The sequence below is a fragment of the Pan troglodytes genome, chromosome 8, assembly GCF_028858775.2.
Source record: "Pan troglodytes isolate AG18354 chromosome 8, NHGRI_mPanTro3-v2.0_pri, whole genome shotgun sequence".
Lineage (NCBI taxonomy): Eukaryota > Metazoa > Chordata > Mammalia > Primates > Hominidae > Pan > Pan troglodytes.
The window spans coordinates 135492491-135520000 of NC_072406.2; the positions used below are offsets into that span (position 1 = coordinate 135492491).

Genomic DNA, 27510 nt, shown 5'->3' on the forward strand with positions numbered 1-27510 from the left:
CTGAGTCTTGACTCCATGTTGTATTAACTCCATGGCCTTAGGCACATGATTTACTTTCTGAGCTTTAGTTACCTTCAATAAAGGCAGAGACTGCACCTATCCCAGAGCACTGGCAGGGGCTGAAGTGACACAATGTGACCTAACACGTGTAAAGCACACAGCATGGGGCCTGGTTAAAGGGGGATTCACAGTTGAGACAAGAACTGGCTCTGGACTCAGGAATTCTCAGGGTCCCGGAGGGAGAAGGTATAGCTCAACCATAGAACATAAAAGAAAGAATCATAACCTACAGTGGAAAGATCTGATCAGCCCTCTACTCTCCAACCTGGGGACTTCTGACAGCTGATTCTTGGGCCTCAGAGCTATGGTTTCAATCTCAACCACGACCCTCCAGGCAAGCCCTCTGCAACCCAGCTCCTGCCTCCACTTCCCACTGCTGACCCAACCACACACCCTGAGACCCTTTGCCCTTCCTGATGCACAGTCACGCCCTAGAGTCCTTGTTCCCATTACCCCCCTCTTCCTGTGCCTCCCGTCCCTGCCCTTGTCTCTGGACTCAGCTCACACGCAGCCTCCCTCCGTAGCTTCTCAGCCACTCCCAGATAGATCTCCCCATCTACAGGCTTCTGTATCCTTGAGAGGGGATTCCACCTCTTCCCTGTGGCCTGCGAGGCCCTGCACGCTCTGGACCCCTGTATGAATCATGTTTGGTATTTTCTATATTTTATGATGCTTTGACATCTTGGGGACCTTACTGGCCAGAAAGCAAATTGCCTGCAAGCCCACCACTCACATGTAACCAACCAGTCCAGGGCCCATTCTCCACTCACCTTCTCTATCTCACTCACACACTAACCAATATTTCCCCTGCCCTAAACTACCCCTGAACCAGGTACCGAACATCTAGAGACCACCCCAGAGTCCAGAGCTCCCCCAACACGATTCAGACTAGCTGGTCCTGGGCTGTTTCCTCTGCCTGGCCTGGCCTTTCCTGAGGAAACCACAATGAGGGCTCTGCTGGCCTAGGCTTCTGCCTCACTCTTTGTGTCCTGGCCCTACCCAGTCCTTCACCTCATGGTTCTCTCTCTTGTCACTCAATTGCCTCTATAAATTAAATCTGGGGTACAATCCTGAGACACCCTCCATCATCTCCCCAGCCTCCTCTCCTAACCTGACCCCTGCACTTCATTCCAGATGCACTGGTGGCATGCCACCCCTCAGGCGTGCTGCACTTGGGCCTGCCCCAGGGCCTTTGCACTTGCCTTTCCCTCTGCCTGCACTGCTCCACCCCCAGGTATTCTCACAACTCAGCCCCTCACTATGGAAAGACTCTGTCTTGTTGGTGCTTTGTCAGAAGACAGCCCATGTTCTCTAATAAAAAACCCATTCTACCACACTCACCTGGCACTCCCTATTTGATAACCTGCTTTGTTTCTCAATCTCCTACCAACACCTGGCATCAGACACATTTGTTTATTTCTGCCCCTTCTTCTCGAGTACAAGCCCCATGAAGGCAGGAATAGGCTTGTTGAGCTCACGGCTGCATCCCTAGGACTTAGAGCCATGCCCAGGGTGGAGTAGGGGCTCAGGGAGTATTTGGTGCCTCCAGTGGGGAGGGGAAGGCACCTCTGCACACCTTCAAGCCAGCACTGATCACCTGCTCTCAGTCATGATGTGTTGGTGCCCCCTCTGGGGCAGGGACTGGGCCCCTTTGTCTGGGCATCTCCCTGGCACAGTCAGGTGAGTAGGGAGGCCCAGCTTGGGTTTGTGGACTTCTTGATGTCTCCATATCAGGAGAGGGCTCAGAGCAGGGAGTGGACATTTACAAGTATGGGAATGAGGGAGGTTTCTTGGAGGGAGGTTTCGTGGAGGGATGTGGGATTGGGCAGGAAGAGAAGGGAAGGGAGGTACATGGAGTTGCAGGCACCAGGTGTGCAGGGTGGAGAGAGCACTGTGGGCACAGTCGCTGAGGTAGGCAGGGGCTCTGGACCAACTGCTGCCCCATTTCCAGCCTCAGTTTCCACTGCAGGCCTTGGACAGTCTGCTCCCCGCATAGGTGTGCTCCCTCCTGCCTCAGGACCTTGGCACATGTAGCTGCCTCCTGTAAAACATCCTTCTTGCCCCCGACTCCACCCCCAGCAGCATTGTCCTCTTCATGCATCCTTCTACTCTCAGCTCAAAGGTCAGAGAAGCTTGCTCTACCCTCCCAGACCCCGTCAGGGCCCTCTCCCACCTCCTCCCGCAATACTGCATTTTTCCTTGGTTAGGGATGGAATATTACAGTTGGAGGTGAGTACTTCCAGTAGGATTTGAGCTAACATTGCTCTCCCTCCCTAAATGGAAGTGCAGGGAGCACAGGGACCATGTCTAATTTGCTCAGAGTAAAATCTCCAGCTCCTAGCACACGCCTGGCACATGACAGGCCTCGGCATGCAGGGGTTGGCTGAGTGAATTCCAGCCTGGGAGTCGCCTGAATGCACTGGGGTGTCACAGGAGACCAGGCAGACAAAGCTGGTGGGACTTCCTGGAAGGATTTGAGGCACAGCCACAGAGCCCCTCCTGCCAAATGCCCAAGATCAGGCAGCACGTGAGTTTATAGGGGTCCTCTATACAGGGGTGGCATGGGTCCCCACACCTCCTTTTCATCAGCTCTACCTGGGAGAACTAGACCAGCTTTTGAAAACCAAACCCACGTAGGCAATAGGTTTGTTTGAGGCTTTAACAAATCAGGCCTTTTAACATCAGAAAGCCAGGCAGCGTGGCTGCAAATTGGAGAGATCATTTTTGTTTAGCTCCTGGTAAATAGCTTTGTATGGAGGAAAGTGGAGCCAGGCCCAAGAGCAAGAAAAATACAGGTCAGGAGTCTGGGTCTGTCCAAACCTAAAAGATGCAAAAAATCTTGGATCCTAAGACCACGAGGCTGGGTTTTGGAGCTGTGGCACATGTAGGCATTGAGCCTCGATAGCTCTGAAATTGGGGCTGGACCTCCAGCCAGCCGCAGAGGCCTGACCAGTGCCTCATTAGGCTCAGCACCCAACACCAGGGCGCCTGTATGTGATGTGTGGGGGCTTGCAGAGGCTGAAGTGAGGGGTTCTCTCTTCAGCAGCTTCCACTGTGATTTGTGGGGCAGGCTCTCACATTCCTTCAGAGCATAGAATCAGCTGGCCTGTTCCCAGGATATACCCAGGGCCTGGGTCAGCATCCACCCTGCCCTCCCAAGGAATCAAGGGAGGGAGGGAGGAAAGAAGAGAGGGAGGAGGGAGGGAAGAGGGAAGGAAACAGGGAAGGGGGTTCCTTATTCTCCCCCAGCCCCATATTTTACTATGACAAGGACTTCTCGCCTCTCTCCTGCTCATGAAACTTCCTAGGCAACATAACCTTTTGGGTAGAGCAAAGTCACTGGGTTCCTGAGGCCGCCATCCCCTTCCAGATCCCAGTTCCCCTTCTCCTCCTTTGTGGCTCCTTTGCCTCAGGAGGAATCTCTGTTTTCTCATCTGTAAAGACGATAGCTCACTTCTTTCATTATTTGGTCTGTTGAAAGTCAGAACTGAAAGTCAGGACTCAAAAGAGGAACAAGGCCACAGGCAGGGTCACACAGAGGTCAGTCCAGGTGGCAATGTTATGGGAGATTAATTTGGGAGCCCTTAGACACTCCTAGTGCTTGACTGAAAAAGGAGAAGTGAGTATTTCATCTGGACTCTCATCTGCTTCTTATGTTGGTTTCCCTGCCTGAAGTTTAACAGTAAATTATGCCTGAAAACACAAGCCAAACGAGAGACTCCTGTCTCTTCCTTCAGGCTTGCACACGTTTCTGTGAAACTGGGGAACTGGCTTAGGATCTTGGTAGCGTGCGGTGTTTGAAAAGCCCACCAGAAGATGTTTCCAAGCACAGCTGGAATATGGAGCCACGAGCAACTGGCTGGAGGGGACACTGTGCTTCAAGCCCGGCAGCATTAGAAAATGTATTGGGTGCCAGTGGGCTGCGGTGTCACCTTTTCTAGAGAGTCTACAGACCTCCATCCTTGCTACCCCCTGTTGATCTGATAGGAATGGCACCACCACCATGATCATCATCACCACCATTTACTCACTCAGGTACTGAGCACTCATGGTGCACCAGGCTCTGTGGCCGAAAGCCCCTCACTCCTGCCAGGATGCCCAGGTTTTGTGTTGGCCCAAGATGTGCTTGTTCTGTGACCTTGGATAGGTTGTTCAATGTGGCCTCAGATATCTCACCTATAAAATGAGAATAATAATAATACCCACCTTCAAGGTCATCATGAGGATTAAATGAGCTATATACATAAAACTCACAGCAGACCTGTGGCTATAGTAAGTGTTCATTAAATGTTAGTTTCTGTTATGAATGCTAATGGACCTCCCAACAACCCTGCATGGTAGGTGATTATCCAAATCTTCCATGTGAGGAAACTGAGGCTTACAGAGCTTTGGCAACTTGACCATGGGCTCAGAGCTGGGAAGTGGTGGCGCGGGGATGAAAAGTTAGGCAGGCTCACTTTCCAGCTCCCATTCTTAATCATGACTGTGAAGAGTTCCATATGTTTCCCTAATCTCCATCATCTCCTTTTGTGAGAAGACTAAGCAGCTTACAAAACACCACTAAGCAGTGTCCCTCTTGTTGAACATTTTTGCACACATCTCCTAGTACACACATACAAGGACATGTACCCAAGAAAGGGATGATTGTGTCATAGGCAGGATGACAATATAACTTATTGTTCAATCCAGGACACTTTTGAGAGTAAAAGGGGCTGCTAATATTTATGCTGGGGCAACAGGTGTTTTCTCAGGACAATCCTAGTTTACCATGTACATGCATTTTAAACAAAATCTTTAATGAAGAGCATAAGACTTTAGAAAACTTTTTAATCCCCAGGCAATCCCCCTCTATACTTCATACTTATGACTTACAGGCTGTGGTTTTTTAGTATTTTAGTTCAGTATTTAGTTAAAATAGAAATTTGTGTAGATTTACCTGTATGTTTTCCATTTGATTTGCTCACAGTTTCTTCTTGTAGCATAGACACATTTTCTGTTATCTTTTATTTTTTTCCCTGATGAATGTCTTTTAAATGTTATTTTACTGACCATAGATCTGTTGGTGGCAAGCATTTTATTTTTTGTTTATAAAATTTTATGAAATGACTTTTTATTTCAAACTATGTTGGGTACAAATTTTAGGTTAACATTTATGTTCTCTCAGTACTGAAATGGTATGGTTCCACTGTTTCCTGGTTGTTATTATCATTGTTGAGAAGTCTGCTGTCACTTTAATGTCTTTGTGGGTGGTCTGTCTTTTCTTTCTGGCTGTTTTTAATATTGCATCTTTGTCTTTGGTGTTCTGCAGTTTCAATGCACTGTATCTACACATATCTTTTATTCTTTTTGGATGTATACTTCCTGGATTTATGGATTCATGTCTTTTATCAACTTGGGAAACTTTCTTGGCCACTTTTCTCTGAAAAAATTCCATTTTCTGTATTCTTTCCTTCTGTGATTTTTATCAGATGTGATTTAGAACTTTTAATTTTAGCCTTCATAGATCTTAACTTCTCTTTCATATTTTCCATCTCCTTGACGCAAATGCTACACTAATAGGTAATTTCTTCAGCTTTGTATTCCAATACACTAATCTCTCTTCAGTTGTGCCTCATCCATTATTTAACTCATCCATTGCATTTCTGATTTCAACAATAGTTTCATTCCTAAAAGTTCTATTGGGTTATTTCTCAGATATCTTTGGTTATTTTGATGGTCTTTTCTTGCTTGCTTATTTTTGTAATGCCAATTTTAATTTCCTTTAACAGTTAATGCAACATTATTTCATATTATCTAACTAGTAATTATAATTTCTGAAATATTGGCAGTCCAGGTTTATTGTTGGATGTGTTTGCTAACTTTAAGTCATAGTGACTTGTTTTCTTGTGTATTTGGTGGTCTTTTATTATGGGGCCATGTTTGTATGTGCTTAATTGGTAGGAATCCTATAGATCTAAATGCTTTCCTCCGAAAAGTCTTTGCATTAGATTTCTTTCTGGGACCTGAAAACGTCTACGAATTTGGGGTCACTTTAGACTGTTGAGGGTCTGTAATTTAATATGGTAGTTGTAGGCTTAGCTCCTCCATCTTGCTGATGGCCTAGCGATTTGTGTCTCAGTTGCAGAGCTGATATTGACATTTGTACTCAGTGCAACCCCATCTTTCCATCTGCTTAATGCAGGTTTTCTTTAGCTCAGGTTTATTTTTCTTTGGGGTGAGGACAAGGTCCTTGGACATTAAACTTATTTCTTACAAATCTACCAATAAAATAAGTGCAGCAGGACAGCCCTTTGGATAATATTAGCTTCCGTATTGCTGGAAACAGAAGTCTAGATGCATACATTTTCCAGGGATGAAGTGTCCATATCTAGAAAATAGGCAAGACAATATTGACTCCTTCATGAGACTGTTTAGGAGATAAAGTAACTGATCTAAAGGAGTGGTGGCTTTCCAGAGCAGTGGCTACTGATGTTCCCTATTCTCCTGCCCCACTCCTATTTCCTGAAAGTGGACTGACCTACTCTTGACTCACATTTCTGATGAGCCATAGGCCAGGAAGCCTTGAATTCTGGGGTTTTCAGACCATTGCTTCAGCTACTCACTCCCTCCTTCTCAATACCCTTCATCTCTCTACAACTGATTCTAACCTGCTTCCACTTCATCTTGTCCCGCAGTCCTAAACCCTTGGCTTTGTGACTCTGGAATCTCTCTGTTTGCTTTTGCTTCCTTTTCCCCTCTGCTCTCAATGTGTTAGGCACCGTTTCTGTTGCTGGCATTTGGACCTCAACTCTCCTAGCTCTGACTTTACTAATCTCTCCAGTCTTAGCCCCTCTTGTCATCTTGGCAAGAAACTCTTTGCACTAGCCTCACCCTATGCAGTCCAGCCAGTTCCAGGGGCTGATAGAGGGAAGGGGGATGTTGGATACGTTAGGGGCATTTTTATGGTTAACTTCTGTGGTGGAAAGATCATTTGGAAATCACACTGAAGATTATTGTTGGGTGAGTAAGTTGGAGGGGCATTTTACTTTGTATTTCAATACCTGTTTTTATTTGTAAGTCACACATACATCTCTTCCCCACTCCACTCCACATCCTCATTTTCCCTCCAAGCATTTGGGAACAAAGAGGTTTCTAAATCCAGTGTAAGTGAAAGAGCCTGAAAACCTGTCAACAGATTAAACAAAGAGTAAATCTTCATGATGTGGGTTAGGCAATGACTTAGATACGACATTCAAAGCACAAGCAACAAAAGGAAGAAATGGACAAATTGGACTCAAAAAATTAAAAATTTTTGTACCACAGGTGGTGTCATTAAGGAAGTGGAAAGACAATCCATAGAATGGGAAAAATATTTGCAAATAATATATCTGATAAGGGACTCGTATACCGAAAATATAAAAACCATACAACTCAATAATAAAAAGACAAATAATGCAATCTTACAAAAGGGCAAACGATCTGAATAGACATTTCTCCAAAGAAGATAAACAAATGGCCAGTAAGCACATGGAAAGATGCTCAGTTTTGTTAGTCATTAAGGAAATACAAAGCAAAATCACAGTAAGAAACCACTACATACCCACGAGATGTCTAGAGCCAAAAAGATAGACAATAGTAAGTGTTGATGAAGATGTGGAGAAATTGCAACCTTCATGCATTGCTGTAGCTACTTTGGAAAACAGTGTGGCAATTCCAAGTTAAATGGAGTTACCATGTGACCCAGCAATTCCACTCCTAGGTATATATCTGAGAAATGAAAACATATGTCCTCATGAAAACTCGTCCATGAATGTTCATAGCAGCATTATTTATAGTAGCCGCAAAGCAGAACAACCCAAGCACCCATCATCTGATGAATGCATAAACAAAGTGTGGTTTATTCATACAATGGAATATTATTTGGCAATAAAAAATAACAGAAAACTGATATAAGCAACAATACTACGACATTAATGAACGTTGAAAAAGTTATTCGGAGTGAAAGAAGACATTACAAAATACCACATACTGAATGACTTCACTCATACAAAGTGCCCAGGATAGACAAACCTGTGGAGATGGAAAGCAGATTCCTTGTAGGGCTGGGGGTGACAGGTGGGAGTGACTGGGAGTAACTTCTCATGGGTACTGGGCTTCTTTGTCAGGTTATGGAAATGTTCTAAACTCAGGCTATGGTTATGGTTATACAATACTATACTAAGAACATTGTTTTGAGTGAATCATATGGCTGATAAATTTTATCTCAATAAAGCTGGTTTTATTTTTATTTTTTTAAAGTCAGCAATTCTTTTCCTTGTCTAGGAATTTAATTCATCCCTGTTAACAAAATGTTCCATTAAAATTAGGGTTGCCAGGTTTAGCAAGTAACAGTAGAGGAAGCTCAGTTCAACTCAAATTTCTGACAAACAAGCGATAATTTCTTAGTTATAAGTTTGTCCCAAATATTGCATGAGACAAACTTATAATGAAAAGTCATCTGTTGTTTATTTGAAACTCAACTGAGCATCCTGTTTTATCTTGTTCTCCCAATTAAAATGTAATGCAAACCACAGCGTTTTAATATAGAGCTACATTATTTTCAAAATCATCATCTGTCTCTTCATACACATCCCCTAACTCCAGTACCAGAGGTAACATTGTTTCCATTTTACAGAGCATGAACCAGACCTAGACGGATAAAATGAATGTGACCCTTCATTTTATCCATGTGACCCAGTAGCAATGCCGTGATCTGAACCCAGGTCTGCCTGACTCCCAAAGCCAGGCCCCCTCTACTCGAAGTGCAGGGCCCATGGCCACCTTGCTGTGGCCAGTGGTGAGAAACCTGATTCTCTCCTCGTTTGTGTAAGGCGTGGGGGGAGTCTGAAACCTTCAGTCCCCATAACATTCCTGGCAGGGGCTCTGAAGCCTGGTTGCTGAGGGTGCTGGCAAAACAGAACAGCAAGTTCCCATTAGAATGTTCTTTTCTGGGAGGAGATAACAGGATAATAGGTATGTGACTTGCTTCCTGTAAAATGATGAGTGACAAAGAGTCACTCCAGATTAGGGTAATTCAGAACGAGTTAAGCCAATACCTGTGCTCCTTAGAGATCAATTTTTATTTTGAGGTGAGGAGAGGAAAGCTGAAAGAGATTTAAAATAAAATTCAGTGTTCCCTTCCCAACCTCAAAAAAGCTTGGGAGCTTTGGAGGGAGGTCTCTGAGTGCCTGGTGAGAGATGGTAAATGTGGATGAGGGCAGAATGTCCCTGAAATTAAAGACATGTGGCTTAGGGACAAATGAGACCTCTGCACTGGATTCCTCGATATTTCCTGCATGAAATCTCTGCACTGAATTCCAGTCTCAGGAAGAAACTGGATGTATACATGATGTTTAAAGATGTTTAACATCTTGAACAGGGTACAGTCAAAAACTAAACAGGCCATTGGGGGATAAATGATATTTTTCTTCCTCTCTTCAGTCATCATAACAAATTCCCTGATGGTTGGGTCAATGGGGCACCCTCTTCTAGGGCAACCTACTGTAATGCAATAGCGAGTTTCACTCTGGTATCTTCTATGATATGGATAGTAGTTCCTAAATAGTGGTCATTGAACGAGTGTCAGACTGCATCTGAGTCATCGAGGAAGATTCTAAAATATGAATTCCTGGACTCCATTCCTATAGATTCTGATTCAGCAGGCCTGGCTTGGAGTCTAGGAATCTATGATTCTCATTACTAGCAAGCCCCCAAATGGTTTTGATGAACAGCCAGACTGGAAATCCCTGGTAGAGGTGAAGTGTCAAGATGCTCTATGTCAAAATTAAAAGGTTTGCATTAGACAAGGTCAGGATGTCAGCAGTCTTTGTTTTCTGCAAAAAGACCTTGCTTTTTGCCATGGATCTATTCATGACATGAAAACAATTTTTTTTTAAGAAGCCAAATTGTGCTATAAATATATTAGGACAAACGACTTTTTAAGGAACTCCTGCAGGGAAACTTTTTCTAAGGCATAGAGCCCATTTGTCATCAAAATCTTTTCCCCCAAAGCAAATTTGCTGGAATGGAAAGCACCGCACCCCAGGAGTGCAGACAGCAGGGTCTGAGCTGCAGCCCTTCCTGATTTTCAGCTGGATGAACTTGGACTCATGGCTTAATTGTCTGGGACTCAGGCTTCCGAGGAGGTGGAGGGATGGTGGGGATGGAGGGAGCCAGCTAGGGGAGTAAAGTGGGAGGTGAGTGGAGGATCTCAAAGCCTCTTTCCAGCTTCTACACTTTCTTAGGGAATCCTATTATATTTTTCTTATTCTATTTCAGTTTTTGCAAAGCAGTTCATGATTGCTTCTACTACCAAATAGCCAACCCCCCTCCCCAACTCCAGCCCAATTTGTAATTAGGCATCACGGGCAGACAGGCTGTTCTTGACTCCTGGCCAGAAGCTCTAGTCTTTTGTATAAATACATATGCCAGATCTTAAGTGAGTATGTGTTATTTAAAACCCCAGAATTTCAGGGTGACTTTAGTCTACCAAACAGATTCTCTTGTCCATAGCCGTGGACTTTTTTTCCTTGATCAGACATATGCTTCTCCCTTTAGTCTCCCAGTGGCTCAGGAGTCCACTGCACCTGTGGGATCTTGAAGGCGGTCAGAGGTGCTTGCTCAGCTCTTTCTCACTTAAATAGCCCTTCCATGAAGCTGCCTGTGCAGACACCTGACCAGTGGCGTGGGGTGCCTTCTGCCGGGGATCTCTTCTTCACTTGAGGCCTGAACGTGAGGCCAAATTCCTCTCCAGTGTCACCAGGAGAACAAATTTATTTTATCTGCATATGACCTTGTCGCTTTTCTTTCTGCCCTCCAATTTTCTAGCTAGTCAGAGTCATGTGCTGGGCTCGTGAGGTCTTCCTTATTTGATTATATTCATTGATTGCAGCCTGGTTGTACTGATGAGGCTTGAGAGTTCTGGAGTTCTCAGGAATTGATCAACATCACTCTCAGGAAAAATATTGAACTTGGATAAAAAGCACATCTTAAAAAGCAGCTCTGTCTGATTTCTGATGTTGTTGTTATAGCAAAGTGATGTGCTCACCACCTGCTTCTGACGGTGTTACTGGTTCGAGTGTCAATTGAACCTGCAGCCAAGGTCAGAAATAGTGTGTGGTTGGGATGCAGGAAGCTGGGAATTAATCTCAGTATCATCCAGGCACTTATGATGCAACTGGAGTTTGATGATCAATGTCTTTTTGAATATCCTTGATGCTGCGTTCTTGGATCTCAGTATCTGTTGTTATAAAATCCATTCTGATCACTCAGAAACTGTATAAATACACATTAGTAATCCATTTGATCCAAAGTTGAGGTCACAACTATGAAAGTCACTGCAACGCTTTTAGTGGGAAGAGAAAGGGTTGCCTGTGATGATGGAGACGTCGTCAGTTGCTGACTTCACCCCAGCACAGAAGCCAGTATGGAGTTTAAAGGGTGCTGAGGTGTGGTCAGATTTTAACTCATTTCAAAGGTCCACAAAATAATGTATATGTAGTTAAATTTTACCCGTGGCCCTGGAAAAAGTTTGTAAGTTGCAAGGGTGTAGCTGTCACACAAGCAGCCCCTTTGAGAATTTAGCCAATGGCTAAAGACACCAGACGCACCCCAGCGTTTAGGAGTCTGCTCACAGAATGAGAGAACAGGGCAAGTTTGCAGCCATCAGGTGCCCCCAAATTCTGCATTCACATGTCTACCACTGCTCCATGCCTTTGCCTTGCAAGGAAAACCCAGATTTCTTAGTTACTGAACTTGTGGAGAGTTAGGTGCTAATTGGCTGCCAGGGGGAGTGTAGAAATTCCATGGATTACCCTTCACATCAAGAAGGCACAAACAGGTGTTGGCTGAATCCTCTCTCTACCAAAGGAATGCAAATAGGACTACAACCACTAAATATTTAAGGATAGTGGACTACTCTACTTTATGTCTTATAATTTAGGTGATTCCAATTGCTCGCCCTTAAGAGAAGGAAGGAGAGAGAGAGAGAGAGACTGATTGATTCTGTCTCTTCCTTGGAGTATATCTGGGATAGAAGCAGTGAACCTGACATTCCCACCCTGTCTCCATTCTTGTGTGTTGTGGTGTCTGCCCCTCCCAGTGGGGGGCATCTCACGATGCTATGTGAGATTCTGTGGTTTAAAGATAGTTGTGCAACATTGTTCCTAAATGCAAGTCAACTCGGTGTTCAACTTAGGCTAAAGGAAACCCAGCAGGGCTGGATTTTGAGAGACAGAATGCTGGTGTCCAACAGGTGCCCCCAATGGATTTTCCAAGGCTGTGGTTGGCTCTAGGTGATTAGAGCCCCACACAGCCTTTTAGAATCTAACCCCTAATGAAGTTCACCTCTGAGGCAATTCTTTGCTTTTCATCAGCTGTACATTTAGGGTAAGAGTTTTGTATCTCATTTTGCACCCCAAACATCCTATTGAAGTAAGTAGAGCAGGAATTTATTATTACCCCCATTTTCACAGATGAAGAAATGATTGGATTTTCCCAATCAACAGCACAGGGCACATGAGTCACAGCTGGGCTCCACCCCAGCCTTTATATCCCTAATCCCTCACTCTCTCCACTTTGCAGGTTTCTTCAGGATGCTGAGTCTTAGATTCTTCTGCCAGCCAATAGGCAAGTCCACAGGCCACAATATTTACCTCCAAACCACCTGGCAACAGTCATTATCACGGTATCCCTATCGGGCACTGATATGGCTAGGATTTGTGTCCCTGCTCAAATCTGCCGAATTGTAATTCCCAGTGTTGGAGGAGCTCCGTGGGAGGTGATTGGCTAATGGGGGTGGTTTCCTCCATGCTGTTCTCATGATAGTGAGTGAGTTCTCACGAGATCTGGTTGTTTAAAATAGTGAGTAGCACCTCCTGCTTCTCTGTCTTCCTTCTGCTCCAGCCGTGTAAGACGTGTCTGCTTCCCCTTCACCTTCTGCCATGATTGTGTTTCCTGAGGCCTCCCCAGAAGCAGAAGCCTGTACAGCCTGCAGAACTGTGAGCCAATTAAACCTCTTTTCTTTATAAATTACCTAATCTCAGGTAGTTCTTTATAGCAGTGTGAGAATGGACTAATTCAGGCACTTAGGGTTCAGACAGTGTGCTAAACACTTCACATACTTCATCTCATTTGATTTTCTGAGAAACTTATTGGTTAATTATCATTATTATGCCCATATTACAGGTGAGGAAACTGAGGCTTAAAGAAGTACATAGTCGACAGGCACTGAAATGCTCACTGTATTTGCTTCCTGGGGCTGCCATGAAAAAGTACCACAAGCTGGGGGGCTTAAGACAGCAGTGATGTGTTCACTCACAGTTCTGGAGACTGTAAGTTTGAAAGCAGGGTCTCTGCAGGGCCATGCCCTCCCCAAAGGCTCTGTGAGGGGATCCTTCCTGGCTCCTTCTTAGCTTATGGCAGTTGCCAGAAATCCTTGGCCTCTCCTGCTTGCGGCAGCATCACACCAATCTCGGCTTCTGTCAACCCAGGGTCGTCTTCCCTCTGTGTCTGTCTCTGTGTCTCTCCTCTTCTAATAGGGGCACCTGTCATATTGGATTAAGGGCCCTCCATTCTCCAGGATGACATCTTAATTAAACTAATTACACCTGCTACTAATCTATTTCCAAATAATATCACATTCCAGGGCTCTGGAAAGGACACACATTTTGGGGGAGACACTATTTAACCTGGTACATTCTTTAATCCTGTTTCTTCTTCCCGGACACACAGGAATTCCACTCTTCCTAGTCTCCCTTACAATTAGATTGGGTCTATGTTCCTGCATTTTGGATAACAGAATGAGAGCAGAAGCAATGTTCATCATTTCCAGGGTTGGCCATAAAACACCTGTGTAATCTTCCACACTCTCTTCACTCATCAACAGATTGAATTTGGGGGATGACTCTAAGGAGGCCCTAGAAGCTGGAAATGCCCTCAGATGGAAAATGCAGAGATCCTGCATCCACAGCATGGAGGGCCTGCTTCTGAGGACTAAGTGGATTAAATAAACCTTTACGGGGCTAAGCCTCAGACCTGCAAACTGCTTGTTATAGCTGTTAGCCTCACTAATACAGACATCTAACTGGTAAACTGCAGAGTGGGATTCAGACACAAGTGCATTGAACCCAAAGCCTAGGTTCTCAATTGCTATTTGGTTTCCTGACCATTGCTCTTGCTAATTTAGCTAGTGTTTTCTTTCTTTCTTTTCTTTTTTTTTTTGTATATGCACATCAGTGGTTTAGCAGCTGAGGGCACTTGTTTCCAAAATGACCTATTGCAATATTGCCCACTAGTGATCCATGTGTGAATGTGCATCGTTAGGGGGGTAAGAAGACAAAGTCCAGAAGTGCTAGAATGTTCTAGCATATTCATCCCCAGCTCTTTGCAGAGGAACCTACCAAAGAATTTCTGCATCAGCCTGTCCTTAGAAGGTCACCCATTTTTTTCATGTTGTTCCTCTTTATACTTCTAGGTGATGTCATGCCTCTTTGTAACCCACCCCTTCCTCACCGGCCCTTCCAGGAATCTTGGGTGGGTCCTTGTTCCACTCGTCCTGAAGCTTCTTGAGTGCACACTATCTGCCAGGCACCAAGGAGGCACAGTGAAGGAAACTCTGCTGTCTCAGGGTTCCTATTCCTGGGGGAGGCTGAGATCAGGTCCTGAGGCGCAGGGCCCTTCATGGGATTGGGCCACAAGACACAAAAGTGAAGCTAGAGACAGAGCAGGTGTAGATCTGTGCCTCGACCTGGCTGGCAGTCGAGAAGGTTTCCCAAGGAGTAGTATTTGGGGTGACACCAGGTGAGGACAGTCTGGGTGAGCTGGGTGTATAGGGAGATGCTCCAGAGCAGGGCAGGGAGGGGCTGACTGGAGCAAGGAAAGGAGACTGGGCCTTTCCTGGGCCTGGGCCCATATGATGGGGGCATGGCACTCAGGGTAATTTTGTGCAGCTCTGAATGCACCTCCAGAGGGTGGAACCACCTCATCTTAAGATAAAAGTTTGGAAGCAGCCCTTTATTTTCGCTGAGCTTTTAGCTTCTAGAACAGTCTCCCAGGCTTCTGAATGAGCATCAGCCATTAGCATAGACCCAGGAAAACGCATGTGAGGTTGTTGGTGATTCTATGGCCTCAAATTTTCTATTTTGTGCATTGCTTTTCCTCATTTCTTGCTATCTATCTAGGGCCATGTTTTATAAACTAAACATTTCTCATGCTGCGCAATCAGAATCTCGTGTATTGAATTATGAAATACTTGACACATGCAAAATATTACATAACATACATGGAAGGCATGTGAACCAGCCACTCAACCAAAATTATAATTAAACCACTCATCCCGTGTGCGAGAGCATTAGTTTTTTCCTCACCACTTTCTATTTTATTTTTTAATTTTTAAAAATGAAGGTTACTTATTAATGGTAGAACCCTTTTGCTATGAATAAAATTGTGACTAATTTTATAAGAAAAAGATGTGGTTCATTACATTTTAAAAAGCAAGTTTATTGATATAACAATAAACTGCCTCTACTTAAAGTGTAAGTTTTGACATATGTATATACCCTTAAATTCATCTGTGCCATCAAGGTAATGAACATGTCTATCTCCCCACGGTAGCCCCTCCCTCATCTCCTTGAACCTCCATCTGTTTTCTGTCACTAAAGATTAGCTTTCATTTTCTAGAATTTAATATAAAAGGAATTATATGGTATGGATTCCTTTTTGGCTGGCTTCTTCCATGTAGCATAATGATTTTGAGATTCATTCCTGTTGCAGTGTGCATCAGTAGTTCTTTTTTATTGCTGAGTAATATTCCATTATATGGATATATCACAATTTGTCTATTTATCTCTTGATGGACATTTGATTTGTATCCAGTTTGGGTATTACAAATTAAAGCTGCTATGAACATTCATGTACATCTCTTTGTTTGGAAATAGGCTTTTATTTTTCTGGGTAATTTTATTTTATTATAACTTTCACCTCTCTCATAGTCAGATATCGTCTACTATATACCCACGGCTTCTGCACAGACCAGGCAGGACAGGAGTAAGGGTGTTTTTGCATTCCAATTTGAGACAACTTTAGCCACTGGGTTCTGGTCCAAGGAATGAAGCTTTAACTTGGCCTATGAAGTTGATGAGCACATGCAAAGTATAATAGCTGAGTTAGTAACAACGATCGTCAGGAGACCATTGTTTATGACAACCGACATGGAGGAGGAGAGGAAGTCTTCCTTCATCTCATCTTAATCACATTTTCTCCTTGCCATGAGATTAGCAAATGATGCCCAGGAACAATCTGTAGGTGAAACACATCTTTTAAGGGTTGTTCATATCCGTTCCCAAAGTAAATGACACAAAACCAACATGAGTAGAAGCCAGGACAGGCGTAATTAATGGTGTTTATTTTTCATTAGGACGCCAGAACAATTCCCTAATTGCTAGCAGATTCTAGGATCTGCCTTATTTGTAAACAGTGGTTCACAAAAAAAGTCATTAACAGAATAAACAGCCAATTTAGAGGAAGCAATTGCAATTATAAAATGTGTTTAATGGTTTAAAGAATATTGGTGATATTTCGTAGAGGCTGTCTCTCCCACATTTGAACAGCTACACTTGGCCCACCAGACACCACCCACAGACCCCAACAAATCAGGACTATCCAGCTGGTTTGATCACTTTCTTAAAATGTGAATTTTCTGATTATAAAGTTAACTCATCCTCATTATAGAAAATTTGCCAAATACAGAAAAGAACGACAAAGAAAAAAATCTCCCATATTCAACCTTTTAGCATTAACTATTAACATTTTAGTTTATTTCCTTCCTCCTATGGAATTTATAGTTGGGCTTGAACTCTATATACCATTGTGAATCATGACTTTTTTCCCCTTGGCATTATTGCATAAACATTTAATCTGTTTATTAAAGCTTTTTCTTTGTAAACACATTTTTAATGGCTAAAACATATCCCATTGTATGGACAGCCTATAATTTACTTAACCATTGCCCTTGTTGTGTGTACTTAGGTGTTTTCTCATCATTCCATAGCATAAATAGTGTTGCAATTATTATCTGGGCAAAAATATTTTTAGCTGTATTTAGAATAATTTCCTTGGAATATTATTCCCAGAAGTGAAATTTCTAGACCAAAAGGTATGAAAGTTTTTGAGGTTCCTGATACAAATTGACCTCTGGGTTTTTTTTTTTTTTTTTTTTTTTTTTTTTTGGAGTCTCACTGTCTCACTTAGACTGGAGTACAGTGGCGCAGTCTCAGCTCACTGCAACCTCTCCCTCCTGGGTTCAGGTGATTCTCCTGCCTCAGTCCCCCTAGTAGCTGAGACTACAGGCACATGCCACCACACCTGTGCCTGGCTAATTTTTTGTATTTTTTTAGTAAAGATGGGGTTTCACCACGTTGGCCAGGCTGGTCTCGAACTCCTAACCTCAAGTGATCACTTGCCTCAGGCCTCCCAAAGTGCTGGGATTACAGGCATGAACCACTGCGTCCCACCAGAAACTCAGCTCTGTGTTTAATGCAGTCTCCCAGTAGAGGTGATAAGAGACTAAACCCAAAGGCAATGGTCATGGTTAAATAGATTGCCTTGTGTGGGAGCTGGCGTGATGTGAATAAAAAATCTCGAATTTCTTAGTTTGGAAAGAAGACAGAGGGTCCTGAAAAAAAGCAGCACTTTCCAAGAAGCAGCAGCACTCAGACTGGGTATAACGATGTAACTTGGAGGGAAACCCTGCTTCAAAGATGGAGATAAAGAAAAGGATGCAGAAATGAGATGTCAGGGTTGTCCAAGTTTGAGGGGAATGCTGGAAGCCTCCAAAATGAAAGGCAGAGGCCATGCCTCACTCCCAAGACTGGGGTGACCATCCACATGAGTCCCCAAAAATCAATGTCTGTCTTCTGTAGTTGCCTCCTGAGGGTCTTAATGGATTGTAACTCCCTCGAGAGGCAAAAGTAGTATTGTTGTTGTTGTTACTATTTAAATCCCCTTTGCTTCAGTATATGACACAAGGTATACAACAGGTGCTTACTAAATGAGACTTTAAGTTCCCCAAGGTTAGGATCAATGTCTGTCTTCTCTATTCCCAGTGTCTAGCACAGTTCTTACCATATAGTAGACGTTTAGTAGGCATTGGTTCAACAGAATATATTCAGATAGTTGCTGTCTAATAACCAGTTATTCAGATTCATTTATACAAAAGCTTGTGGGAGAGATAAAAACCCACTAGGTTTGGCTGAATTCCACCCTCTCAATTTTTCTTTCCTACCCCTCCTTACTCTGCTCTGCGTCCCCCACAGGGCTGAGCTATGAACCTACCCAACCAGTGACTAATACTATGATCAGGTCTGTCAGCCTGAGCCTCTAACCCAAGCTCGCTGAGATGGTGGTATCTGTTCTTTAGCTGCTTAACTAATGAGGAAGCAAAGTTGCTGAAGTGTCTTTCTCATCAGAAGTGATGAGCTTGCCCATGATTCAGAGAAACAATTCCATCTTTCTCCCAGTCTTGTGGGGGAAGCTGAGTTGGTTATTCATTCCACCTTTCTTTCTTTCTCTTTCTTTCCTTTCTTGTTCTTTCTCTTTCTCCTTTTTTTTTTTTTTTTTTTTTTTTTTTTTTTTTGGTGGTGTCTTGCTCTGTTCGCCCAGGCTGGAGTTCAGTGGCACATCTCAGCTTACTGCAGCCTCTGCCTCCTGGGTTCCAGTGATTCTTCTGCCTCAGCCTCCTGGGAGCTGGGATTACAGGTGGACACTATCATGCTCGGCTAATTTTTGTATTTTTAGTAGAGATGGGGTTTCACCATGTTGGCCAGGCTGGTCTCAAACTCCTGACCTCAGGTAATCCGCCTGCCTTAGCCTCCCAAAGTGCTGGGATTACAGGCGTGAGCCACCGCGCCCAGCTTCATTCCATTTTTCAAAAACTAGTAACTCATATTAATTAGTTCAGTAACCCAGGACTTATTTCAGATTCCGGCAACAATGTCCTCTCATCATCAAGCTCCAGACTTCCAAGGTAAGACTGAGCCATGTTGCCAGCAGGCTGACATCTCAGTAACCATCGCTGTCATTGCTATCATAGCATCTAGAACCGTGCTAGTCTTGCGTTCACCATGGCAACAGGACAATGCGCAGCCTCTGCATTTCCATTATCTTTTGTTGGTTTCCTAAAAGTGGTATTTTCCATGCCAGTATTTTCTTAGCTTACCAATTACACTTTAGAATTCTTTTTGTCTGAGGTTTGCTTCTCTAGCATTTGGAAAACAAATTCATGAAAAATGGTATAAATTCCAAATTGTAGGAAATGGAAGTCAGCTTGGGCACTGACTGGTTTTACAATGTATAGTCTTAAGTTTTTCGAGACCATATATAGAAAAAAGGTTAATTAAAACCATGTCATATATTTTTATGTAGAGAAATCAATTCCTGTCTAAAGTGTGATTAGTCTTCTAATCTGCCTGTGTGAGTCAGAATAGACTGGATAAAGTTCAGTAAAAAATGACTCCAAGTTTCAATGGCTTTAACATGATACAAGTTCATTTCTCTCTCAGGCTCTTCATCCATTGTGGGTCATCAAAGGGCTTTGTTCCATATAGTCACTCAGGGACCCAGGGTAGCTAAGATGTCATCAGGAACATTGTGTTTTCTGTGGCAGTAGAGGCAGAGAGACGGTTGTCTATCAGCTCCTCTAGGCTTCAGCCCAGAAGTGGCACATTGGCCAGAACAGTTCATCTGACCACTCCCGACTATGAGGGTAGCTGGGGAATGTGGGGAAGCAGATGGACTATTTTTTGAGCACCATTACTGTATCTGCCAAGGCTGATACAAGCAGTTAATCCTCTGGTCTATTTCTTTTAAAGGAGAGTTGAGAATTAGCTTTTCTGTTTTTTCCACCCCTCCCCTTCTCTCCCCTCCTCTCTTCTCTTCTCCTCTTGGAATATCTATATCTGTATGTATCTCCAATTACAGTTTGAACTCCATGAGGCTAAAATTTTACTTTCTTTTTGTATCCCCAGTGCCTAGTAGACTGTCAGGCACTTAACATGTATATAGTCAGTGGTTACTGAATAAGTGATAATTGTGTAAATGGAGGTTTTACCTTGCTAGAAATGATACCATAATATGGTCAATGAATTATAATCGCAGAATTCTACAGTGCCAGAGAAGGAGAGAATCTTTTTGTCTAGAACTTTTGATGGCTCGTTGACCGTGAGGACACTGTGGCTAGGACAGCCAGTCAGTTGTTGGGCCAATGATGCTCTTCTCTATGCAGGCTTTCTTGGAAGCTGTCTTCCTAGAGTGGACAAGCCCACGTCTTCATAGGAAAAAGATTCGTGGAAAGTGGAATCTCAGCTTTGGTATTGTACCCCGTCCCCCCACACGCAGCCCCACTTTTCATTGTCACTTCAGCTTCAGCACTGAGGCAACTTTCCCATTATTCAAATCCTAGGAACTTTGTCCAGGTCTCAGGCTTCTCTGGGACTTACTTCTTGAAGCATTGTAGCATAGTGGAAAGGACTTTGACTTCAAGGAAGAGGGTTGGGGTTTAAATCCTGACTCTTGCAAGGTAATTTCTGCATGGCCTTGGGCAGGTCACTTGCCCCTCAGCCAGGGCTCTCCCCTGGGAAGTGGGAAAGTGCCGTGTGTCTCATGGAGTTGCTTCGGTGGCTAGATGAGACAAAGTATATGTAAGTCCAACCAGCAAGCAACAAGCTGAGCAGGTCTCTTGATGTGAGCACACAACTGCAGCCCATTGGAATAGTGGCAGTTGTGGCATCTGTCCTTCAGTGACTTAGCTGATAAGGAGCAAAGAAGCCAAAGTTTCCTCCTCCTTATGAGATAACTGGTATGGCCAGAATCAGTGTGGCGTGGGACTCAGTTCACAGGTATTGACAATAAGAACAATAATGATAGAAACTTGCTTCATACCCTTCTCCAGCTTCTTCCTGTTCCCAATCCATAGCCCCTCCCCCTTCAAATAAAAGCAGAGCTGCTACTCAGCCTTCCTGAATGAAGGAGAGGTGACCTTGTCCAGCGTGCCCTCTGGATACCATGAAATGTCAGCTTCCTCCCCACTGGGTTGGGGTGGAGATTGGCCGTTTAGAGATCCGCAAACTTGCTTCACTCTCAGAGGAGAGAGGAAGTATGCTTTCTCAGGCATTGGGAGATACCCATCCAAATTCCACACACCTTGTCTGGGCTGAATTTTACAAAGCATTTGAAATGCTTTGTAAATTCAATTGTCTTCAGACAGTGTATTCAGATTGATTAGGTAATCAGTGCATTTGGTACAGTGGTAACTCGTTTTAATATCTAAGTAGAGCTGGTGGGCTTTCTTGTGCACAAAATGCTCCCCAAGGTATTCAAGGCCCAGTCGGAGCCACACTCCTGTTGAGCATCACTCAGAGGCTGGGGAAACATCGGGGGTGGGGGGGGTGGGGCGTGGTGGATGGGGAGTGCAGGGAGTCTGCGAGGTTGTTGAGCCCAGCTGCTATCAGGGTGCTTTGATTTCCTTTCAGACAATTCCCTGTGTGCTCTAACAAACCATGGAATCTTCACTGGGTAGTTACTGGCGATAAGACATTGAGCTAGGCTCAGAGGAACTTGACCATAGGAAGTAGTAGAAGAAGGGACAGGAGGACCAGAATTGCTGTGCCATGTGCTTTTCCTGTGTCCTCTTGCTTTGTTTTTTAAATTAGAGATGGGGTCTTACAATGTTGTATAGGTTGGTCTTGAACTCCTGGGCTCAAGCAATCCACTCACCTCGGCTTCCCAAAGTACTGGGATTACAGGTGTGAACCACCTTGCCCAGGCTGTCCTCTTGTTTAATACACACTATGAGGTACAGGGAAGCCGAGGCTTTATGAGGGTTAGTAACTTGTAATGCCACCACTAGTGGCAGTCGTTTTGGACAACATAGATCTAGATGAGGGGTCTTCAAACTATGGCTCATAGGCCAAATCTGACTTAGAGTTTAAAATGATTATATAAGTAACTGATTTTGCCTATTTGCCTTCAAAGCCTAAAATATTCACTACCTGGCCCTTTAAGGAAGAGTTTGCTGAGCACTGGTCTAGATAAAAGCACAGTGGACACTGTGGCGTTTGGCCAGTCCCCTTCCTTTCCAGCGTCTGGGGGTGTGGGCTGTTGGCAGCTCATAGTTGGATTCTTCTCTGAGAAATGCACTTGGCCTGCCCAGCCCAAGGTGAAATGCACATCCAGTGAATGGTCAGTGAGTGGGTACAAAGCTCAATTCTCTTAGCTCAACTTGGAACAATTCTGCAGGGCCAATCCAGCGGCAGAGCTCTTGTGGGGTAGGCTAAGGTCCCTGTGGTGACTCACAGCTCCATTCCTCCCTCCATCCCCCCAGCCTCAGCCACTCCTGTACAGGTGTCGATGCTGAGAGCTGTCTCCAGAAAACCTGCCCACAAATCTCTGCTCTGCATCTTCTGTTTCCCAGGAAACCATCTTGTGACAGCAGCTCTTCCTCACTCCCCTGCAATGAGCAACTTGGAGCCCAGTGGGGCTAGTGAGGAAGACTTTCCTGCTGGGGAGATAGGAAGGAAGGGAGCTGTGGAACTTGGTCTTGAGCTCCAGTGCCTTCCTGAAGGCAGAGGCAGAGCTGGACCACTCATTAGAAGACCTTCAAGGCCCTTTGTGCTCTGGCCTCCCCTTCACCTTTCCGGCCCCATCTAAGCCAGTGCCTCAGTTCTGTACCCCACCCATCAATTCTAACCGCCAGCCCGGTGGCATCTCTCATGCTTCTGTGAAGCCCCCTTCTCTGTCTTGTCACCTGGCTTTTGCACACTGTGGTCCCCCTGGGAATACCTTCTCTATTCTTTACTTGCCTGACTTGCCTTTCAGGGTCACAGTTGACAAAATAATAATAGATAGCATGAAGCTCTCACTGTGTGCCAGGCACCATTCCACACACGGTGCATGTGATACCTAATTTCATCCTCTTAATAACCCTAAGCCACAGGTTCTTATGGTGGATGAGGAACTTGAGGCACAGCAAGGTTAAATAACTTGCCGAGGTCACACGGCTCAAAAATCGTGAAGCTAGGATTTGAGCCAGAAATTTTGGCCCTGAAGCCCAGCTGAGCTGTATACTTGGAATTGTCTGTAAAGCATCTTTCTTCTAGAACAGCTTCTCTTCTCCAGTGACCCTGCCACCAGTCATGCCTCAACAGTCTAGAAGTGGGCACTTGACCCAAGCTGGGCTGATGAGTGGCTCCCCTGGGTACAGATTCAGGATGGTATCTCATCAGTGTAAGTAAAACATAAGAGTATTTAGTGGTTATATTTCCAACTACCTGGAAGAAATGAACCTGTAAGGCGAAAGAGTGGGCCGGTCCTCACACGTAAAGAAGATGGGGAGAGGGTCCTGGAGTCACTGGGCTATCTGCCTCCAGCCTGTCCCAGAGGCCTGGCTGCAGCCTGCTCTTCATTAGATTCTGGGAGCTCACATCTCCTCCATTTTGCCTTAGCAAGGTCTGCTTGGGTTTCTGTGATTTGAAAGGCCCAAATGAAATGTTCCCTGAAGAAAGGCCTCGCTGTCACCACCTTGCTGCAGTCTGGCTCCGTAGGAAGCTCAGGGCCTGGGTTTCCTCTGATGACAATGGCTGACTAACAACAGTCACTTGGCCTGGACCTTAGGATCCCAGGCAGCTGTTTTCACATTTCTCCCAGCTGGGCAAGGGTGGCCAGAGTGGTGGGTACTGCACAACCACAGACTTAGACAAAATCAACACCAAGATCCAAAACATTTTAAATGGAGCATTCTGGCTTTTGCCAAAGTGCACAAAGAACAGGGAGTGTGAAAATGAGGCTGTCCCAAGGAGGAGGCTGCACAGAGGCGCCATCAAATGTGCGGCTAATGAGATCTGGGCCCTCTCGAGGGTCATCCAGTCAGATGAGCCTGTGGTTTCACCGAATTGGCTTCAGCTAACTTGGTCAGGCACCCAATGCATAGGCCCTGTTATATCCCAGATGTGATGCCTTTCCCCAACAGAGATGGTGGTAATTGATGAACAAACTGGAGGCTATGGCAAGGTGCTGGAACTCAAGATATACAGAGAATAATGGGCTGATGGTTCATTCTAGAGAACAGAAACAAAGAAATGGAGAAGGCAGAGGGAGGACCCATGGAGGGGTGGAAGCCATGAGCTAGCAGAAATCCTGCATAAGGGGCAGTAGGAGCAGAGCATTCCTGAGTTGTCATAATGTGGGAGCCCTCGAGTCAGGATGAATAGATGTTGTCTCTGAGCTGCCACAGTCACTAGGTGGCTCAAGCTTAGAGGTGTCCTGATTGACCTTCTTTTCCCAAGTTAGGCATGTCTCTGTGATGCCAGGTGGTGCCATCACTGTTCCTGTCATCCTCCTGGACACTGCTTAAGGTCACCTGAGAGTGTGTGTGTCCTGACACATAAAGAGCTAAACCAACATAAAAGACAAGGGCTGGCGAGGATGTGGAGAAATTGAAGCTCTTGTGCACTGTTGGTGGGAAAGCAAAATGGTGCAACCAGTGTGGAGAAAATCATGGAGGTTCCTCAAAAAATGGAAAATTGAGAATTGAATTACCATATGATCCAGTAATCCATTTCTGAGTATTAGGAAGAACTGAAATCAAAATCTCAAAGAGATAGTAGCACCTCAATGTTCATTGCAGTGTTATTCACAATAGCTAAGATGTGAAAACAACTTATGTCCATGGATAGATATATGGATAAAGAGCATGTGATGTATACATACAATAGAATACTATTCAGCCTTAAAGAAGGGAATCCTGCCATATGCAACAACATGGACAAATACTATAAAATTCCACTTATATGAGGAATTCAAAATAGTTAATGTCATAAAATCAGAGAGTAGAATGATGGTTACCTGAGGCTGGGGGGAGGAGGAAGTGGGAAAATTGCTGATCAATGAGCATAAAGCATCAATTATGCAAGCTGAATAAGTAGAATAAGCTGCCCATCACGCTGGTGGTTACTAATACTATATTGTACACTTAGAAATTTGTTACGAGGGGCCAGGTGCAGTGGCTCATACCTGTAATCCCAGCACTTTGGGAGACTAAGATGGGTGGATCACCTGAGGTCAGGAGTTCGAGACCAGCCTGACCAACATGGTGAAACCCCGTCTCTACTAACAATATAAAAATTAACCAGGCATGGTGGTGTGCACCTGTAATCCAAGCTACTCAGGAGGCTGAGGCAGGGAGAATGGCTTGAACCCTGGAGACGGAGGTTGCAGTGAGCCAAGATCGCACCACTGCACTCCAGCCTGGGTGACAGAGACTCCATCTAAAAAAAAAAAAAGATCGTTACAAAGGTAGATCTCATGTTACATGTTCTTACCACAGTAAAATTTAAAAAATGTATTTTAAAGTGCTAAACCAGCAAACAGAACACAGGATGTCTTGGGGCAAAGGTGTCAGTCAGGGAGGTCTCGCTGAGCAAGGAGATGCTCCTGACCCCGAGCGAGTGCTGGCCCGTGAATGACCACCAGGAGAACCTGACCATCACCTTAGTTTCTTCTTCCATTCATTAATAACAATTGATGATACCTAAAATTTTTTTGTGAAATTTACATAATATAAAATTAACCATTTTAATGTGACCAATTCAGTGGCATTTTAGCACATTTACGAGATTCTGCAACCACCATCTCCATCTAATTCCAAAACATTCTCATCACACCTAAATAAAACCCCATATCTATAAACCATCACTCCCCATTTCCTCCTCCCCCCACCCCTGGTCTGCAGTCTCTATGGATTTACCTATTCTGGATATTTCATGTAAATGGAATCCCACACTATTGTGACTTTTTGTGTTTGTCTTCTTTCACTTAGCATAGTGTTTTCACAGTGCGGCCACACTGTAGCATGTGTCAGTACTTCAATCCTTTTTGTGGTTGAATAATATTCCCTTATGTGGATTTACAACATTTTCTTTATCCATTCATTAGTTGATGGATATTTGGGCTCTCTCCGCCTTTTGTGTATTATGAGTGGTGCTGCTGTGAACATCTTTTGATGTTTTTGTAAAATCACAGCTGGAGACAAGTTTAGGGCCCGGTGCCCTGGACATGCCAGCTTTTCCTGGTGGTCTCCTGTACACCGTTAACATGGAAAAGGGCACTTTACCTCTACTCTGACAAGTTTAAATGGAAAAACTCAGGGACAGTGTCTCTGTAGGCGTCTCTCAAACCCACCTCTTAAAAGCCCACCCTGAGGTTGTTTAAGAAATTACTAGGTAATTGAAGCAATAACTTTCAAGACCAAAATATATTTTTTCCTCTTCCATAGAATACAGTGCCCATAACTCCTGTGATGCTTTTAGCTGTTCTTGGGAATAAACTAACGACCCCTCTCCTTCCCTTCTGCTGAATGAAGCACCGGAAGGAAAAAGTGCAAGCCAATGGGAATCATAAACAGAGAAGAGAGAAATGCTTTTTAAAAAAATTCTCAAAATATTTAAACCCAGAAAAGTGCAAATAAAATCCAGCACCACTGGCCCCAGGAGTCGGAGCGCTGGTCCTTTCTGTGCGTCCTGAGGTTTGAGTCTGCAGTTGTGGGCATATGGGAGGGAAGGCTCCTGCTGTCAGCATCGCAAGCAGATTCTCATTTAAATTCCAGTTGCGTGCCTGAACGTTGTTTCTTCCGGAAATGTCAGCTCTCTTAATTCTTTCCCCTTTTAAACAGATCCAAATGATTTCCCCTTGATTGAAGTAAAAAGAGTGTAAATATTTTAGCATTTCATATAACTGGAAACATTAGAGGCTACTTTCACAGTCATTTGAATAACAGCAAGCATTTCCTACACATTCTAATCAATTAACTTTCCAGGGTAATTTTTCAAGGGAGCAGAATGGTCCAAAACCAGGCCAGTCACACTGATGCCTGCTCACATTTGTGTCACTTTGGTCCTGGAGAATTTACCTATAAAGGGAAAGGGAGACTTCTCTTGCTTTGACCACAATAAAGTGGGTGTGTTTGCGAGGGGCAGAGTGGTGGCCGTGGAAGCTAGCATGTGTTTAGGCCCTGTCTGGGGCATGTGGAGGAACAGCTTTCTCCTTCTCATTGGCATCAAGATTAAAGAGAAGAAAATGGGTTGCTGTCTTTTCTACCTATGCAGCAGAAGGAGCATTCACAAATGAGAATTTCCCCAGCCCCAGCAGGGTGTCTAAGGAGGTACTTTGCAGAGTGTAATTTCATGTAGTATCTAAAAAAAAAAAAAAAAAAAAAAACTCCTTGCCAGGGTTCCCTCCACTAAAGGCCATTTGGAAGAACTTGGCAAGCTTAACGATGCCCTGAAAGGTTGCAGAGAAGAAAATGTATGGACATCAGCAAGTACCAGGAAGGACGCAGGCTTTGCCCGCAGAGACTTTGGAAGGCGCTCGGGTGTCTCCTGCAGG

The 27510-nt window shown here is 44.3% G+C and overlaps 1 long non-coding RNA gene across 2 annotated transcripts in view; it reads left to right on the forward strand.

Annotated features, from left to right (window-relative positions):
* LOC104008323 (uncharacterized) overlaps positions 1 to 27510 on the forward strand; it is a 108909-nt gene that overhangs the window by 45883 nt on the left and 35516 nt on the right. For both annotated transcript variants that reach the window (XR_008537501.2, XR_010147063.1), the window contains exons 6-7: positions 12661 to 12705; positions 12982 to 13076. This is a non-coding gene — a long non-coding RNA (uncharacterized LOC104008323). The remainder of the gene's footprint in view (positions 1 to 12660; positions 12706 to 12981; positions 13077 to 27510) is intronic.